This window comes from Leucoraja erinacea, chromosome 1 (genome assembly GCF_028641065.1).
Source record: "Leucoraja erinacea ecotype New England chromosome 1, Leri_hhj_1, whole genome shotgun sequence".
NCBI classification, from domain to species: Eukaryota; Metazoa; Chordata; class Chondrichthyes; order Rajiformes; family Rajidae; genus Leucoraja; species Leucoraja erinaceus.
Window position 1 is genome coordinate 123,190,921 of NC_073377.1, and position 6,944 is coordinate 123,197,864.

Genomic DNA, 6,944 nt, shown 5'->3' on the forward strand with positions numbered 1-6,944 from the left:
GAGGTCGGGCCCTCAGCCTGGTCGGACCCCGCTGCCAGGAACCGCCGTCAGGAAGTACAGGAGATTGTGTCCGGTGTTCATTGAGGTCGAGGTTGGGCTGTGGAATCATCCGCTGCCTGCAGGTTGGGGTCTATTCCCGGTTGGGCCTGGAGGTCTGCTCTTGGGGTCAGCAGCTTCACTGGGACGCCGGTCGAGTCATCCAGAGGCTCCAGGAGATTGGTGGGTCGCAAGTATCATTGGTCGCGGTAGGACTGAGGGGAGAACAAAGGGTGCATTAGAAAGCAGATCCCACCACCTCTAACCTTGCCTGGAGATGCCGTAAGGGGGAGGGGGGGAGGGGGATGGGGGGGCAGTGTTGCCAGTAGAGTTGGTCGGAGGCTTCAGGTGGTCAGTAGGCCGCAGGTCTCGACACACACTTTGGTCCGATCCTTGTGGCTCCTATAATTGTTCCAGTAGCTCTTTTGATCTTGGGAGTCAGAGAATCGACAGTTCTGAGCAGAGATTATGAAGAGCATAGTTAGAGTAATAACATTGCTGTTGTACTAGAGGTTTATAAAAGTGGAAGGAATGTAATGAATGATTGCAGATCCATTTCTGGAACCAGTACACAGAGAGTCGCTGGGTTTTGGCGCTGTCCTGGGTTTTTGGCACCATTCCTCTCTACCCTACAATCCTTAAGAACAACCCAGTACCCCGTCTGTTTCCCAGGTGTGCCCTTGAACCAATGCATACATCACCATCTCATTTTGATGGGTCCAATTAAATTTTCCACCACTATCCATAGAATTACAAGCATCTTGTGTCTGTACAGAGGTGAGGAGCCAGGGAAGCAAGGTGTAGCCTTTGTTCCCCTGATCCTTCACTGAGAGCACCACTGACTATCAAAAATATCTAGCATTGTGGGCTCACTCAGGTTTAGGCATGACAAGTCTTTTTGTGCAGATGAGTGGAATTAATAGTTGCTTTCTCTTGTGGGAAGTCAGCAATGCTGGCAAATCCTCGTGGCTGTGATCCCAGGTCTTTCTGAAAGTTGATGAAAACAATCTATATTACTAAATGTCTGTTCTTGACCGGTTTTGGCCATCTGTGCTGCGAGTTCCACGAGAACGCCGTCACCTACGGCCGTCATTTTTGGCCACCTTGCTCAGAGCCCCCCTCCACCGTATGTGTGCTGAGGATTTTTCCCGTCGATGAAAAATGACAGAGATATTAATGATTTTACAAAATTCCCCATTCTCTCTGCTGCCCCTGCTGGCGGCAGGGGGGAGGGACTATAAAACCAGGAAGTGGTGTGCCTCAATCAGTGTCTGCAAGCTGGAGGAAGGCAGAGGGTCACGTTTCTCTGTGCTGTGAATAACACTGAACACATGTCTACTCAAATGTAAGTGTCCTTAGTGGTTCTAAAACGCTTGCAGAATGTGTCTATTGGTTCTAAAATGTTTGCAAAAAGTGTTTATTAGTTATAAAATGTTTGCAAAAAGTGTCTCTTTTGGTTCTACAATGCTTGCAGAATGTGTCTTTTTTGGTTCTAAAATGTTTTTTTAGGTACTTTCTCTCCCCCCCCCCCCCCCTCCTCTCCCCCCCCCCCCTCCTCCTCTCCTCTCCCCTCCTCTCCTCCCCCTCTTCTCCTCTCCCCCCCCCTCCTCTCCCCCCTCTCCCCCTCTCTTCTCCCCCTCTTCCTCTCTCTCTTTCCTCTCTCTCTCCCTCTTTTTTCCCTCTCCCTCTCTCTCCCTCCTCTCCCCCTCTCTCTTTCGCCTCTCTCCCCCTCCCCTTCTCTTCTCCCTCTCTCCCCCTCCCTCCTCTCCCCCCCCCTTTCCTCTCCCCCCCCTTTCCTCTCTCCCCCTTTCCTCTCTCCCCTTTCCTCTCTCCCCCCCTCTCTCCCTCTCCCCCTTTCTCTCTCTCCCCCCTTTCCTCTCCCCTCTCTCCTCTCTCTCCCCCCTCTCCTCTCTCCCCCCTCTCCTCTTCTCTCTCTCTCTCTCTATTCCCCTCTCTCCCCTCTCTCCCCCCTCTCCTCTCTCTCCCCCTCCTCCTCTCCCCCCCCCCGTTTCCTCTCTTTTTTCTCCCCCCCTCCTCTCTCTTTCTCCCCCCCTCTCTTTTCCCCCCTTTTCTCCCCCCCCCTCCCCCTCCACCCTCCCTCCCCCTTCCTGCTCCCCCCCTCTCCCTCCCCCTCCCCTCTCAGCATTCCCTCTCTTTCCCCCCCTCCTTTTACGGCCCCCCCCCCCTCTCCCCCCCCTCCCCTCTCCCTCCCTCCTCCCCCCCCCCCCACCCTCCTCCCCCCCTCTCCCCCTCCCTCCCCCCCCCTCTCCCCCCCCCTCCCCCCCTCTCCTCTCCCCCCCCCCCCCCCCCCCCCCCCCCCCCCCCCCCTCCCTCCCCCCCCTCTCCCCCCCCCCCCCCCCCCCCCCCCCCTCCCCCCCCCCCCTCTCCCCCCTCCCCCCCTTCCCCCCCCCCCCCCCCCCCCCCCCCCTCTCTCCCCCCCCCCCCCCCCCCCTCTCCCCCCCCCCCTCTCCCCCCCCTCTCCCCCTCCCTCTCTCTCTCCCCCCCTCCCCGTCTCGCTCCCTCCCTTCCTCCATTTCTTTCTCCTTTCCCCTCTCCCCCTCTCTCCTCCCCCCTCCCCTCCCCCCCGCCCCCTCCCCCCTCCACCCCCCCTCCCTTTCCCCTCTCCCCCCCTCCTCCCCCCTCCTCTCCCCCCTTCTCTCCCCCCCCTTTCCCCTCTCCCCCCCTTTCCCCTTCCCCCTCCCTCTCTCTCCTTCTCCTCTCTTCCCCCCCCTCTCCTCTCTCCTCTCTCCCCCCCCCCCTCTCCCTCCTCTCCCCCCTCTCCTCCCTCTCCTCCTCTTCCTCTCCCCCCCCTCCTCCCTCCCCTCTTCCCCCCCCCCTCCTTTCCTCCTCTCTCCCCCTCTCTCCCTCTCTCTCTCTCTCTCTCTCTCTCTCCCTCTCTCTCTCCCTCTCTCTTTTTCTCCTCTCTCTCCCCCCCTCCCCCCCTCCCCCTCCCCCACTCCCCCCCCCCCCCCCCCCCCCCCCCTTCCCCTCTCCCCCCCCCCCTCCTCCCCTCTCAACACCCTTTCCCCCCTCTTCCTCTCTCTATCTCCCCCTCTTCCCCTCTCCTCTCCTCCTCTCCCCTCCCCCCTCCCCTCCCCCCTCCTTCCCCTCCCCCCCTCTCCTCTCTTCCCCCCCTCCCACCTCTCTTCATCCCTCCCCCCCCTCTCCCCTCCACTCTCACCCCCTCTCCTTCCCCCCCCTCTCCTCCTCCCCCCCCCCCCCCCCCTCCCCCCCCCTTCCCCCCCTCTCTCTTCTCTCCCCCCTCTCCTCTGCCCCTCTCCTCTCTCTCCCCTCTCCTCGCTCCCCCCCCCCCTCCTCCCCCCCCGCCCCCCCCCCTCCTCTCCTCCCCCCCTCTCCTCCCTCTCGCCCCCCCCCTCTCCTCTCTCCCCCCTCTCTCTCTCCCCCCCTCCCTCTCTCCCCCCCTCTCCCCCTTCTCCTCTCCCCCTCTCCTCCCTCTCTCCTCCTTCCCCCCCCTTCACTCTTCCCCCCTTCCCCCCCCCTCCTCTCTCTCCCCCTCCCTCTCCTCTCCCCCCCCTCTCCTCTTCTTCCTTCTCCCCCTCCCCTCCATCCCCCTCCCCCACCATCTCCTCCCCCCCTAACCCCTCCCTTCCAACACACCCCTACCCCCCCCCCTCCTCTCCCTCCCCCTTCCCTCCTCGTCTCCCCCCCCCCACCTCGCTCCCCCCCCCTCCCTCTCTCAGCATACGAATACAACCCCCTCTCCTCCCCCCCCCCTCTCTCCCCCATCCCTCCTCTCCCCCCCTCTCCGCTCTTTTCCTCTCTTCCCCCCCCTCCCCTCCTCCATCCCCTCCCCCACCATCCCCCTCCCCCAACTCCCCTCCCTTCCTTCCCCCCCCCCCTACCCCCTTCCCCTCCCACCCACTCCCCTTTCCCCCCTTCCTGCTCCCCACCTTCCCCCCTCCCCCTCTCTTCCCCCCCTCCTCTCTCCCCCCCCCCCTCTCCTCCCCCCCCCCCTCCTCCCCCCCCCCCCCTCCCTCCCCCCCCCCCTCCATCCCCTCCCCCCCCCCCCCCCCACCCCCCCCCCTCCACCCCTCCCCCCCCCCCCCACCCCCCCCCCCCCTCTCCCCCCTCCCTCTCCCCCTTCCTCTCTCCCCTCCTCTCTCCCTCCCCCTCCCCCCCTCTCCTCCCCCCCCCCCCCCTTCCTCCCCCCCCCCCTCCCCCCCCCCCCCCTTCCTTGTCCCCCCCCCCCCCCCCCCCCCCCCCCCCCCCCCCCCCCCCCCCCCTCCCCCCCCCTCCCCCCCCCCCCCCCCTCCCTCCCCCCCCCCCCTCCACCCCCCCCCCCCCCCCCCCCCCCCCCCCCCCCCCCCCCCCCCCCCCCCCCCCCCCCCTCCCCCCCCCCCCCCCCCCCTCCCCCCCCCCCCCCCCCCCCCCCCCCCCCCCCCCCCCCTCCCCCCCCCCCCCTCCCCCCCCCCCCTCCCCCCCCCCCCTCTCCCCCCCCCCTCTCTCCCCCCCCCCTCTCCCCCCCCCCTCTCTTTTCCCCCCCTCTCCTCCCTCCCCCCTCTCCCCCCCTCGTCCCCCCCCGCTCTCCCCCCCCCCCCTTCCCCACCTCTCTTCCCCCCCTCTCCCCCCCCCTCTCCTCCCCCCCCCCTTCCTCCCCCCCCTCTTCCCCCCCCCTCTTCCCCCCCCCCTCTCCCCCCCCCCCCTCTCCTCCCCCCCCTCTCTTCCCCCCCCTCTCCTCCCCCCCCTCTCTTCCCCCCTCCCTCTCTGCCCCTCTCCCCCTCAGCCCCCCCCTCTCTCCCCCCCCCCTCTCTCTCCCCTCCCTCTCAGCCCCCCTCCCGCTCTCTCTCCTCCCTCTCTGTCCCCTCCCTCTCTGCTCCCCTCCCTCTCTGCCCTCTCCCTCTCTTCCCCCCTCCCTCCCCCGCCTCTCCTCCCCCCCCTCTCCCCCCTCCCTCCCCCCCCCCCCTCCTCCTCCCTCCCCCCCTCTCTCCCCCCCCTCGCTGCCCCCCCTCTCCGACCCCCCCTCCTCCTCCCCCCCCTCTCCTCCCCCCCCTCTTCCATCTCCCCCCACCCTCCCCCCTCCCCTCCCCCCCCCCCTACCCCCTCCTCGCTCTCCCCCCCCTCTTCCCCCCCCTCGCTCACCCCCCCCTCCCTATCCCCCCTCCCCACCTACCTCCCCTCCCTGCGCACCCCCCTCTTCCCCCCCTCTCCCCCTCCCCCCCCCCCCCCCATCAGCTCCCCACCTACCCCTCTCGCAGCCCCCCTCACTCAGATGTGACTGCAAGTTGGGGACTATGCGTCAGTAGATAGGGTGTTTATGGGGTAAAAGGAGCAAATTATTAATATAATATCAAGGGGGGTAATTTGCATGAGTGCGGGGGGGGTGGGATAGTTAGTGTGTGTGTGCATGCCGCCTCCCCCCCACAACCGCACATTGGGGGAACAGACCCAACGGGTCTGCACTTGGTCTAATAATTTAAAAAATTAAAGTCTGAGTAATCTTTCCTCTGGACACTTTTAAAGATCTTGCGGTAAGAGAAATGAGAGCCATTATGATCTTCACCTTTACAAAGAGAGCAGTCCAAGCACAAAATTAAGACTAAAGGTCTTGCAGTAGAATATCAAATATATCAGTGCCAGCAGCCTTGGAAAACCCTTGCCTAAATGTTCATTGTTCATCAAGAAGATCCAAGTAAGATGTGGTATTGCTGAAGACGTTGGACACAGGGTCATCACTTATGGGCGTGTCTTCACTTCCAGCCCTAGGATCCCAACTAACCATTAGTAGCTGGACATGACCACTATAACACCACCTTGCTAGTGGTATCGAAATTGAGACACTGATATAGGTATGTGTCAGTAGCTAAATGCACCGTGGCACTGTTTTCTATGGAGACTGTACCATGATGATCATTGTATCTTGAAGCTCGAATTTACTGCAGTATGCGTGGAAACGGACTTTGGATAAATAGTGACTTCATTGAGAACACATCAATTGTTGGAAAGACACCAAGCATATGGAAGTGCCTGATCGAGTTTTCTGATGGACTTGATTTCACCCAATGATCATCTGTATGATCTACTCTGGGTTAAGTAAATCTTTATGCGATTTGTGCACATAAAACAAATGGTAAGTAATCAGATTACAAGGCACTTATCCTTCACATCAAATCTAACTCTCGAAAAGGCTGTATTTTAGTTTATTCAACTTAAGATGAACATTGCACCATAAACAATCTGTATCTCTGAAAGGCCAAAAAGAGTACAGTACATTTGGGAAGGTCCGATCAGATGGCGAAAAGGAACTTCATGAATTAAGATTTTTGAAAGTTGTAATGATGTCTGGTTCTATTAGAAACTGCTGTAATTACACATGATTGCATGTATTCAGCTTTTTGATGGTTAAATAGGTCAGTTTATTTCCTTCTCATTTTATCATCTCTTTTAAGTGGATTATTACTCCTCTCATTTTGTTCAAAAACTTGAATGAGACCTTATGGAATTGATACATAATGTGCTTGTTTCCTCTAAATTAAATTTCTTTTATTGTCTGTCTTATTTCCAGTTTGCTGTCCTTTGTTGTGCAGTCTGGTGCTTTGTTCAAGGTTCAAAGAAATGAAACTCTATGAAGCTGCCAAGCTGCTTCTTGTGCCTCAAGGGAATATTCCATGACTCTTGACCATTAATAGACAAAGAGCTGATATTTTATTATGCAATTTGAAGAGTCAACAATGTTTGACATTCATTTGGTCCATTTTTCACACTGAATTAATCCCTGGCAGAGCTTGTCCCATTTAAAGATCTGTTTGTTCGTCAACCTTTAAGGTTGGCTTTGTGATGTAAGCTACACTAGTGGGCAATGAAGTAGATAAACATATTTCCCCTCAATTTTTAACCCTGCAGCCCCGACAGTGCTGATTTGCACTGTTCAAACCCTGGAACGTAAATTA

At 60.1% G+C, this 6,944-nt stretch overlaps 1 pseudogene; it reads left to right on the forward strand.

The window, feature by feature from the left end:
- The first annotated feature begins 1,566 nt into the window (after nucleotides 1-1,566).
- On the forward strand, nucleotides 1,567-6,666 carry LOC129695738 (basic proline-rich protein-like; annotated as a pseudogene).
- Nucleotides 6,667-6,944: the final 278 nt, after the last annotated feature.